This window comes from Capsicum annuum, chromosome 9 (assembly GCF_002878395.1).
Source record: "Capsicum annuum cultivar UCD-10X-F1 chromosome 9, UCD10Xv1.1, whole genome shotgun sequence".
Taxonomy (NCBI): Eukaryota; Viridiplantae; Streptophyta; class Magnoliopsida; order Solanales; family Solanaceae; genus Capsicum; species Capsicum annuum.
Window position 1 is genome coordinate 166,052,087 of NC_061119.1, and position 11,230 is coordinate 166,063,316.

The 11,230-nt window shown below is 35.3% G+C and overlaps 1 long non-coding RNA gene across 3 annotated transcripts; it reads left to right on the forward strand.

The window, feature by feature from the left end:
- The first annotated feature begins 1,495 nt into the window (after window positions 1-1,495).
- Window positions 1,496-10,315, forward strand: LOC107842619. Of its 3 annotated transcripts, XR_007045128.1 has the most exons (9): window positions 1,496-1,803; window positions 4,384-4,421; window positions 4,555-4,628; window positions 4,735-4,917; window positions 5,816-5,947; window positions 6,027-6,136; window positions 6,229-6,305; window positions 9,218-9,395; window positions 10,057-10,315. It is a non-coding gene; the product is annotated as an uncharacterized LOC107842619 (long non-coding RNA). The 3 variants fall into 3 exon arrangements; XR_001665944.2 differs by lacking the exon at window positions 6,229-6,305 and having other exon boundaries at window positions 1,500-1,803; XR_001665945.2 differs by lacking the exons at window positions 6,027-6,136; window positions 6,229-6,305 and having other exon boundaries at window positions 1,578-1,803.
- Window positions 10,316-11,230: the final 915 nt, after the last annotated feature.

Below are 11,230 nucleotides of genomic sequence, written 5' to 3' on the forward strand. Positions count from 1 at the left end.
TTATAAAATGCTAGGATCAAGAGTTTAATCCTCGTGATTATTGGTGTCTGTAATCACTTTGTTTCTTGAAGATTAGTGAAACATTAGGAAATCTTGTGAGATAGGTCGTGATTTTTTCTTCCTTGAGTAAGGAGGCTTCCAAGTAAACATTGCATGTCATTACTTTCTTGTATAGTCTTTTCTTCTATATTTACTTTACTAAATTGTTGCTTAAAGGAAAAGGTTCCCTTGTGCTTGGTAGACTCATACATTTCATCAATTAGTATCAGAGCTAGTTTTCTCTAAAAGGGTAACACCTGGGAGGATCTAGCTAAAAAATAGTAGCTTCACCAAATTTAGAAGAAGGAGAATCTATCACCAAATCACCTAGATGCAATGGTCAATTCTATGGTTGGTGGAAGATAAGGATGCATAATTTCATAATGGATGAGGATAGTGAATTATGGGAGATCATTGTAATGGTCCACATATTCCCATGAGGAAAGTTAAGGAAGGTGAGGTTACTAGGATGATTCCCAAGACTTGAAGGAAATATGATCAAGATGATTGTAAAAATATTAAAAAAAATTAAGGCAAGGATATTGCTTATGTGTGGCATAGGAATTGATGAATATAATAGGATCTCGGCAGCTGAATCAGCCAAAGAGATTCGGGAGTGTATGAAGAAAGCACATAAAGGAACAAGTCAGGTGAAGGAGTCAAATGTTGACATATTTACAAGTCAATATGAAACCTTTACTATGAAGAAAGGAGAGACCATACAGGAAATGCCACAAGTGTGGAAATCCCTAACCACATTATCAAAGATTGTCCAATGCATAAGTAGAGGTGGATTTGATAAAGGAAAACAAAAGGATTGAGTCAAGCAAGCACAACAGCTTGAGGGGATTCATCCAATGATTCAGATAAATCTCAGACCCCTTAAGACATTTCAATGATAGTGGTTGAAGACTCAGATGATGCATTTGAATCACTTTTTACCTTTATGGAAAAAATCTGATGTTAAAGATGATGAGGAGGTAACACTTCTTGAAAATCTTAATAATTACTCTTTAAAAAGGCTTAAAAATCTAGCCAATGTCTTGATAGATTTGAGCTTACTAATGAAAAAGACTTGTAGAATAAAACTCTTAATATGTCTAAAAATTAAAAGTTATCCCTAGCTGTCAAAGTTTCTGAGTTGGGGAGAAAAGTTGAGTCTAATGTTAAATAAAAATAGTTATCTCAAAGAAAAGTAGCTAAAAGTCTCTATAAATGAATCCAAAAGATAAAGGGAAGCTAGAAGTTTTCAACTAGGGCTTGAAGAAAGGTTAAGAAATTCTAAAAAACTTTTTGCAACCTCTCTAGATAAAAATGTCCAACTAAAGAGGACCTGGTCCGTGTCAAAAAGAGCTTCAAAAGACAAATGGAACATATCCTTCAAAATTACTACAAAAAATAGGTATAATTACGGGATTAATTTACTGGAGTTAATTTAACTCCTGCAAAATAATATTAAATGCGAGGGTTAAAAATTATATAATTTGTGGGAATTTTAATGCCCACTATACATTAAAATAATACCGCAAAAAATTATATAATTTACAGCGATGTTTTAACCCCCGTTATCTATTCCAAAATATACCGCAATATTTCCACCTTTTCCCCCAAAACCATTTCTCTTTCTCTTTTACTTTCCCCAAAACATTTCTCTTATGCTATCATCTATAGAAACATCTCTCTTTACAAGTGGTACTTCTCAAATACGCTGTTATTTGACTTCCGCTAATGCTGAAGAAATCGTCAAGGATTCTTCTAATACAGGTAAATTTTCTTTATTTGACATTTCCATTCTATATGATTTACAGCTGAAGTAAAAAACAGTACTCATTATCTCCATAGCTTCATATCTTCACTCTATGCTCAAACAAACCCTCCACAAATGTCATCCCAATAGTCGATCCAAGAATTATCAATAGCCCAACTTGTTTCTGCCCCGGTTAGCTTTCTAGTGTTTATGTGGGGTGTGCTTTAGTTGGTTTGTCTGTGAAATCCTCGTGTATCAAGAATGCAGCTATGATGTTCGATGCAATGCCTGTTAGAAATACTGTGTGCATGAATGCACTTCTTTGGGGTTATTCTGAAGCTAAGATGTCGATGGAGGGACTGGCACTGGTGAGGAAGATGCCATGTTTAAATCTAGGTTATGATAATTTTACTTTTTTCGGCAGCTTTGCGTGCTTGCGTTGGGCTCTCTGCATTTGAGTTTGGTAAGCAGGTCTGATGTGTTTCTACAAAGCTTGTTGGTTGAAATGTATGGTAAATATGGGTTAGTCGATAAGGCGAGGCATGTTTTCGACATGGTAGGCTTTAGTTTATCTAGATTGGCTGTTCTTATTAGGATTTCTATCAAAAAAGAAGAGGAACCAAGAACAAGTGTTTGCAAGAGAAAGCATCTTCTTACCAGGTAAATATTTTTACAGAGGTGTCATTATTGTTAAGAATTGTCTAAAATAGCTGACATATTTTGATTGCTGAATGTGTATGCGAAAATCAAAGAAACACTCTTAACTTTGATCGAATTATTGCGCGGAAGCGCTAGTGTGGGACAATCTACTTTGACTCATTTTTCTAGCGTCCTTTGCTCTAACCAGCTGAGCTACCTGAACCACTTTCCTAAAGTCTGTTTTCTTCATCGAATATCGCCCTACCTTACCACTTGACTAGTAAGGGAAAAGCCCTTTACTAAACTAAGAAAATTGAATAGATAGGCTTTTTTCGCTTCTTCATCAAGCTTTTGAGCAGCTCTTTCAACTGCCGCCTAATCCCCCAACATGCTTGATGAACCGAGAGCCGTCTAGGGACTGTCTATCTCACATATCGCGCATCTATCTGAATAATGAACCGGTGGCATCTGACGACCGACCACATGCAACTATTGGCTGGGCCAGCAATAGCTATCCACCTAACATCTCTTTCTACCCAAGCAGAGCATCCACTATGAAAAACATGCTCAGGCCCAGAGACAAAGATTTAGGAGTTTACTATTGGACTGATAAGGTTCTCACATATCTGACCCGATCAGGAGAAGAGATACAGAAAGAGGAAAGGAGAGACAACTATAGAGTAAGTAGGAAATGATTATATCACCCATTCGGGATAAGGGATTAGTGAGCAGACGGTGCATCCTTAATCCTACCTTACTCTGTCGATGGTATGCCTGAGATGGCCGTCTTTCTCCCTGGGGCAAAGAAAGCCGTCCGACCCTACTGGATTAGGAATGTGAAGGCCTCTTCTTCGAAAGCAGCTTACCGATTCCTTAATAAGCATTCATTCCTGGACTTTACAAGTTACAAGTTATCCCCATATGGAGACACTTCAACTATCTGTTTATATAGTGTGTGAAGTCCTAACTAATGGAAAGTTCCTATGAATTAGTTCCTAGAAAGCTAATCCAATTTGAGTACCTCTGAAGGATAGACCTTAATAGAAAACTGAAGAGTAAGGGCAGCAAGTGATTGAGTTCAGTAGTTCCTCATATAAAATAAACTTTGGTGATTTCGACTATAGCATGGCATTGAGGTAGTTAGAGATTTATTCAAGAATATTGTTTGGTGCATGAACTATAGTTAGAGAGGAATCAAAATAGAAGGGACTTGTTCTATTGTAGGTTAATGTGTTGGATTACTGCCATATGTACAGTCAAATGAGAAGGATATGAACCTCCATAGCTGGTGAATGTGATTTCAAAAAACAAGATGGAAGTGATATTTGCAGAAAAGAAATAAATATTCTAAGAATAAAAGAAAATTAACCTACAATAAATATTTGAATTATGAAAAAGGTAGGTAAAATTAACTTAAAACCAAGGAGCAATACCGGGATATGAATATTGAGGCTGAGGACCAATATTCTGTTCTTTATCAGTAGTATAGATAAGCATTTGTTAGAGAATAGCTGTGATGCGGTTCATGAGCCTTGTAGTTGACATTTCCCTATCTGAATTCATGTCCATGGCCATTTCCTATCTCCTGGATAAACTGTACATGCATTTCTCTCTGCTTTATTCTTCCTTAATATTTTTTAAGAACTCAACTTAGAACTGAGCATCTTTATCATATCTTATAAGATATGCATATTAAGAATCTGAAATCAGAACATCTAATATAGAAAAGTATATATAGGTTACCTGTAGTCCTGCAATCTTCTTATTGTTTTATTATTAGGGGCATCTCTGAAGTATTACATGAGCTCATATTCAGCAAAAGCAACATGCATTTGTTAGAAGAATTGATTACCTTGTTTCTTCCCTTTCCAACACTACTTCAAAATCATAACACTATTTTAAATCACTGTACCATGTGAAGTGGAATATGATCAATTGATTTGTATTGTTGTTTACAGAAACCTGGAGGCATCATTGCTCTTCTTGATGAAGCCTGGTAAGATAAGTAATAATTCATCTGAGCTTCTGTGGAAGAGATGAATGTTCTAATTGATGTTTTCTTTGAAATGGACTTCTCCAGTATGTTCCCCAAGTCAACTCATGAAACATTCTCACAAAAACTTTTTCAGATATTCGAGATTAACAAACGCTTTGTCAAACCAAAACCCGCACTGATTTTACCATTGCTCATTATGTTGGAGAGGTAATATGTACGTGTATTTTTGTAGAACTCTAGTCAATTTCTTCTGCGGTAGATATGGAGCATTATTACTATTTGTTTTAAATGTCTCCTTTTTCTTGCCGACCAGGTTCAATACCAGTCTGGTCAGTTTTTGGATAAGAACAAAGACTATGTTGCTCCTGGGCATCAGGATCTGTTAAGTGCTTCTAAGTGCCCATTTGTAGTGGACCTTTTTCCTCCTGTTGCTGAGGAGTCAACTAAATCTTCATCCAAATCTTCCAAGTTCTCATCCATTGGTTCTCGTTTCAAGGTAGTTACTAATTTATATACTTCTTACGAATTTTGGTGATCAATCAATCAACTAAGCATCAATAGAAAATAGCTTGATCGCATATATGGGTCCACAATATCCTTTCAGTTCCATTTCATTTCATCCCCACGCTTAGTAATTTGTAGTTTAATCCAAATTAGAGTTTTTGTAAAACTATGGGTTCTTTAAATCTCAACACTGACCCCTACATGATGTACAATTCTCTGAACATACTAAAAAGACTCTTGATAAACACAAGACCTAACGTAAGTGTAAAAACAACAACTAAGCCTCACAACTAATTGGTATTTGATATATGAGGTGTTTGTTTCCATTGTTCTCCTCTAATCCAAGTCCTCATGTATGTTGTAAGTTTGTTGTCCTGAGACAACTTCGTTCACTAATAGTTCATTCAATCATCATTGTATCACAGTTACAGTTTGTGCGTGTAAAGGACATTCTATCAATTTATCCTTGGTGCTTCCCATTTAAGTATCTACTCATTAAGGAATATCAGGCATCAAAGTGCAGGGATATGGTCATTTTGATCCTGTCTATTATTGTCTTATTGCAAATCCATCTTAATTCTGCAACTTGAGACACTCATCTCGTGGATATGTTACACTTTAGAGGTCCAATGTCCACTCTCATTAATATTGCTAATCAATAACCATAATATAAAACTTGCCTTAGTTTTGGTAGGTATCTTAAGTGTCATATAACTATCATGTCATCTCCATTTCAACCATCAACTTTTAATTCTATATATTACTTTATCCATTATGTCCTCTTAGATGTTGTGATATAAGAATATTTTCATCAAAGAACTAACAACCTAGTTCCAAGTCTTTATTTTAAGTAGATGAAAGATTCTAATAGTCCAATTTCACTGTTGCAGTTACAACTCCAATCATTGATGGAAACTTTGAATTCTACAGAACCTCATTACATCAGATGTGTAAAGCCTAACAATCTTTTGAAACCTGCAATATTTGAGAACGTTAACATTGTGCAGCAGCTACGTTGTTGTGTGAGTAAATTGGACAGTTTCTTATGAAGTTTTTTTTTTTTAATTCTTGACTTACGTGCTTATATTTTGTTGTTTGAAGGGTGTTCTAGAGGCAATTAGAATTAGTTGTGCTGGCTATCCTACGTATAAGACATTTTCTGAGTTTATGAATTGATTTAATCTTCTTGCTCCAGACATCTTAGCAGAACCGTAAGTGCTGGTCTTGTTCATGTCTCCCCCTCCTAAAATTTTTTATCATTAGAAGTCGATATACTTGTTTTCTTTAATTTTTTTGTGGGTAGGTGTCTCGACCCGAACTGGGGCCCTGGCCGTGACGGACATCCCAAACCATGAAGTCCCGGACGTCCTACTCTATCTGGTAATCATGCACAACATTCATATAATAAAAGAAAATGCGGAAATATAATTTAATACAAAAACATGTTCAAAACTCTTGGTTCAATTTAACAATAAGGAATGAAATCCGAAATCAACTAAACAACATCTAGAACAGTCTGTGAAATCTCTACTACATAATCAAGTGACAACTGTCTGAAAACTGGGACAAGGCCCCAGTAGTCCAAAACAAATCGAATATCATAATTTGAAATAAACAGGCCTTCTGAAACAAAGAAGGCTCTCCACTGCACAGATCACTTCTCTCTGAAATACTCTACTGCTTAGCTGGACCCCTAGATTGAGCCTCCAAACTTGGGAGGTAGGGGGTCAATACAAATGTGAGCAAATCCAAAATAATAATTTATATTCAACATATATGAGAGCAATTTAAAATAGTTCATAAACATATCGTATAGTAAGAAATCGCATGAGCATTTTGAAAGACTCTGTAAAATCATATGAACTCTGTGACACTCTTTGTTTTACTTCTGCACTAGGTGGTATACCCCTACAACTCTAAAATTCCATGGGCTATATGGAATCTGCCATTAACTCGGCAGCCAAGCCCCCAACCCAAGTGTGCTGCAAGGGTTGGAGTCTCTGAATCTACTACGCCACACGGCCGTCGCCAAGCGTACAATACCCGTATCAGAAAATACGGTTTTAGGCTAAGAGTTACTTGAACTCAAGCCTTCTTCGGGTAACCACCTAACCCTCTTTATGCCTATTTTTAACTCTTTAAAACATGCATTCTCTGAATACATACTCTGAAAACATACTCTGTTATGGCATACTTACTTATGGTATTGTCATACCATTGACTTTCAAGTCACATCTCTGAGCCATTGTTAGTTTATTATAATCTTTTTTTTCAAAACATAAAGTTTGGGACCACCATATCGATAAACCAGTTCGAAGAACCCTTTCTTTAAATACTCACTTTAAATACTCATGTAAACATATGTATGCAACTCTCTTTGACAACATTTCAATGATACTAGGTGGTCATGTCAAAAATTCTTAATCATTCTTAATCTTATGCAAATCTTTCTCTCTTTAACAAAACATATTTATGTCAAGAAACTCCCTCTCAAAATCTCTAAATCATGCTAAAAAAACTATGGTATTTGAGTACGCTATTTTCAAGCCATAAATCATGCATTTCAAATCCTTCACATTAATATCATAAACTTAAAGTTATCACAAGAGAGGGATTTCATAAGTTGTGCTCTCAAACAATCTTCAATCTAAATCTTCATACAATACATATACATGTAAATCAATTTAAAGGGGGAAAAGACCTAAAGACCAAATCAACTGTACAATTAAACATTCATAATGTATAATAAAATCATGTATTTCAAAACCCCTTTTCTAAATTCATGCTTGATAATCTTTAAATCATGTTCTAGTGTTTACAAGCTCATGTAGTTTATACGATAAACCCCACGTACCTTAGATTTTGAACTTTGGATGACACTTGCTTTTGGGACTCTATTTGTGCTTTTGATGGATGATTCTTGAAGATCTTAGTTTGGGGATTCTACTTCTTGAATCAATTTTGGAATTTAATGGTGAAATTTTGAGGGATATTGAATCTTAGGTTGAGGCACTAGGGTTTGGTTCTTGAGAGGATTTGAGAGAAAGGAGTGTATTTTTGGTGAAATGGAGGTTGAATTCACTGTTTATGGAGTTATGGGGTGAAGGAAAAAAATACCAAAATACCCCTCCAAAACCGTTTAGGAAATGCTGAATTTTATATGTGACGACCTTGGCTGATAGGTCTTCACATATGTGATAACTTATCACACCAGGTTGTCATTCAGAGGTTGATTTTTGTGAGTTAATGCCTTGGGCTGACGACATGGCTGATAGGTCGTCACATATGTGATAACTTATTAGCTCAGGTCGTCACTTGTCGACAGACAGACATGCTGAAGTAAAATGGGTATAACTTTTTGCTCCGATCTTAGATTTGGGAGAAATTGGTATCGTTGGAAAGATAATTCGAAGAGATTTCATTTGATATACATATTATACACCTAGTTCTTCATATACAAGGAGTTATGGTCGATTGAATTTGACCCAAGTTTCGACGCTCACTCAAACTCGAACGATAGGAAAGCTTTCAACTTGTCCTTGAGTTTTGGGATCTCTATGATCTCAATTTATGCTCAAATAGGTTCCCACACTACATAATTGATTAACGTGCCAAATTTGCATAGGATTTATGTCTTTAGGATCATCTACGCATAGAAACAATGATTTTTCGTTCTAGCCCAAAATGCGGGGTGTTACAGTAGGGCTGATGAATAGGTTGTGTGTGAAAAGATATTAAAAAAGACAGGTCTTGCTGGGTATTAGGTTATTTGATGTTTCTCTTGCTAATTTGGAAAACTAATTTTATTTCTTAAATCGTGATCAATTGTATCAAATTATTCACTTTTGTGGGCGCATATTTGTGTGTTTGTGTGCCATTTCATCTAGTGCAAGCAGAAAGTTTAGCTTTTTTAATAAAAGTTTCTTTTTCTTTTTGGTTGTGAAAAAGAAAACCATGCTCTTGCACTTCGAGTATGTGTATAAAATTGCTCAATATCTAGACTACTGATTTTTTATCTTTTAATTGCAATCATGTATTTTTTTTCTGATAGGTAGTTCCATATAGTCGATTGATTGTAAAATTTGCTAATCTGAGACACTGAGAGCTTTTCTCTTGAGGCGCTGCTGATATTGGTAGTTTAGTTGATGTTTGGAAAAGTTCTCCACAATATCGTCATTTACATGTTAAAAGGAGCATTTTAAGCCCGACAACTCTTTTCTTTCATGTAGAAAACTTCCTAAATTTGTGAATCAAGTTATGCTTCAGATAGGGTTGCTACAATTGTTTTGCAGATTGGAAAAACAAAGGTTTTTCTGAGAGCAGGGCAGATGGCCGAGCTAGATGCAGACAGAGCACTAAAACTAACTGGTGCAGTTCAGATAATATAAAAGGAAAGTAGATGTCATATTTCCATGAGAAATTATGTCTCTTTGAAGAAGGTTACAGTTTTCTTACAATCTTTGTGTCGAGGTTTGTCTATCACAAAAGCAAATCTTTGTTTTTACATCTGTACTATCATCAAATTCTTCTTTAGACAAACCTAACAAAATTGTCAATTGGACTTTCTTTTCTGCATAGATACTTCTTATTCTTAGAATATTTATTGAAATCACTTGTGATGTCTTTTATCTGTTTGGATGTGAAATATAGACCACAGAGGAGATTTATGTAGTCTTCAGGTGTAACGTCCTAGATAAGCCGGGGTAAAGTGCCTTATTTGGATTGATATAGCCAGCTCCCATGGCTAGTGATTAGCAGTATTTTTCTAGTTACCGATGTCACGGATGGGCCCTTGAGTGTTGTCCGATTAATCAGCTGTGGTCATCATGGCCGAGCGGATGGCAGCAGGGCTCCCCTTGGGGTATGCCCCTTTCAGAAGTGCTGCTACACCAGCAGCATGAGGGCATGACATGGATGTACCAGATAAAATGTTGAAGTAACTGAAAGGCCTTACTGAAAAGCCAATGTTTACATATAATGTAGAAATGAGAAGCCAATGTTTTCTAGCATGTTTTAAGACACAACATTTAAGGATATTTTGGTACATTTTACCTATCTCTAGTTTAAGATTGCAAGATTCATTTTTGTGGTACAAAAATGTTTTATTCTTATACTTTGCATTTTTATGTAGCCAAGTGATGCGGCTAGTGGACCCATTTCGCCCATGGATGTAAGGAGATCATGTGATGATAATGATTGTAATGACATTCTTTGATTTCGTTGCATTTGTCTTGGATATTCAATTATGATGATATAATTGTGTGTTTGGAGTGAATCTCAGAGTATTGAAGGTTGTGTTTAAATTTGATTTTGTAGTTTGAAGATACTAGTTAATGTTGAAAAATTGGAGTTTGAAGATGTTAATGTTGAAATTTAATTTTGAAGTTTAATGCTCAATGTATTTTTCATATGCTTATCAATTACAATGTTTAATTATTCTGTTGTATTAATGATATATGAATTGGACAAATAGTGGATTGTAGGTTATGCCTAAAGGAACAATTAAATTTGACCTAAAATTAGAATCTATAATTAGTTATTGAAAATTCATGGGCGCTACTAAATTTAAAAAAAAAAAAACAATTGCGGAGGTTTTAACCTCCGCAAGTTTTAAATAAAAATTTATTATAACAAAAAATAAATTTAAAATAACAGGAGTCAATAACCGCCGCAAATTAATTATGGGGTCGTAACCGCCGCAAACTAATTATGGGGGTCGAAAAAAACCCGCTGCAAATTGTTTGTGACGGCTAGTATTCTGGGGGTTTTGGGAACCGCCAGAATTACATTTTGCGGGGTTTTAAACCCCCGCAAATAGTAAAATTAATTCCCGTAATTTAAGCTGTTTTTTGTAGTGAATCCTGACTAGTCTAACTAATCAAAGTTCAAATTAAGTACAAGGTCTAGGAAGAGAAAGTGTCAACCCCCTTATAATCCTCATAGAAAGTATGTCTTTGTGTCTGACAATCTATTGTGCACCCTCTATAATAGGAATGGTCATCTCAAGAAAAACTGTGAATCTAAAAAAATGCTGAGTGAAGTTTCTCAATATATGATCAAAATAAAAATACTTCCAACGGGGAACTTAGTCCAAAATAATGGGGACCAGGTCCTCATGTTGAGATCTGATCTTAGGTGGATTTATGCGCCTTAGTGATATTTTCCTAGCCTATTTAGCCTTGTTTTGAGGTCAATTCATTTTATTAATGTGTTAATAATAATATAAATAAGCATATAAGTGTTTAAGTATGTGATTTCAATGTTTAAAGGTGTTTTCAAACAAGTTTGGATTAAAATTGATCATT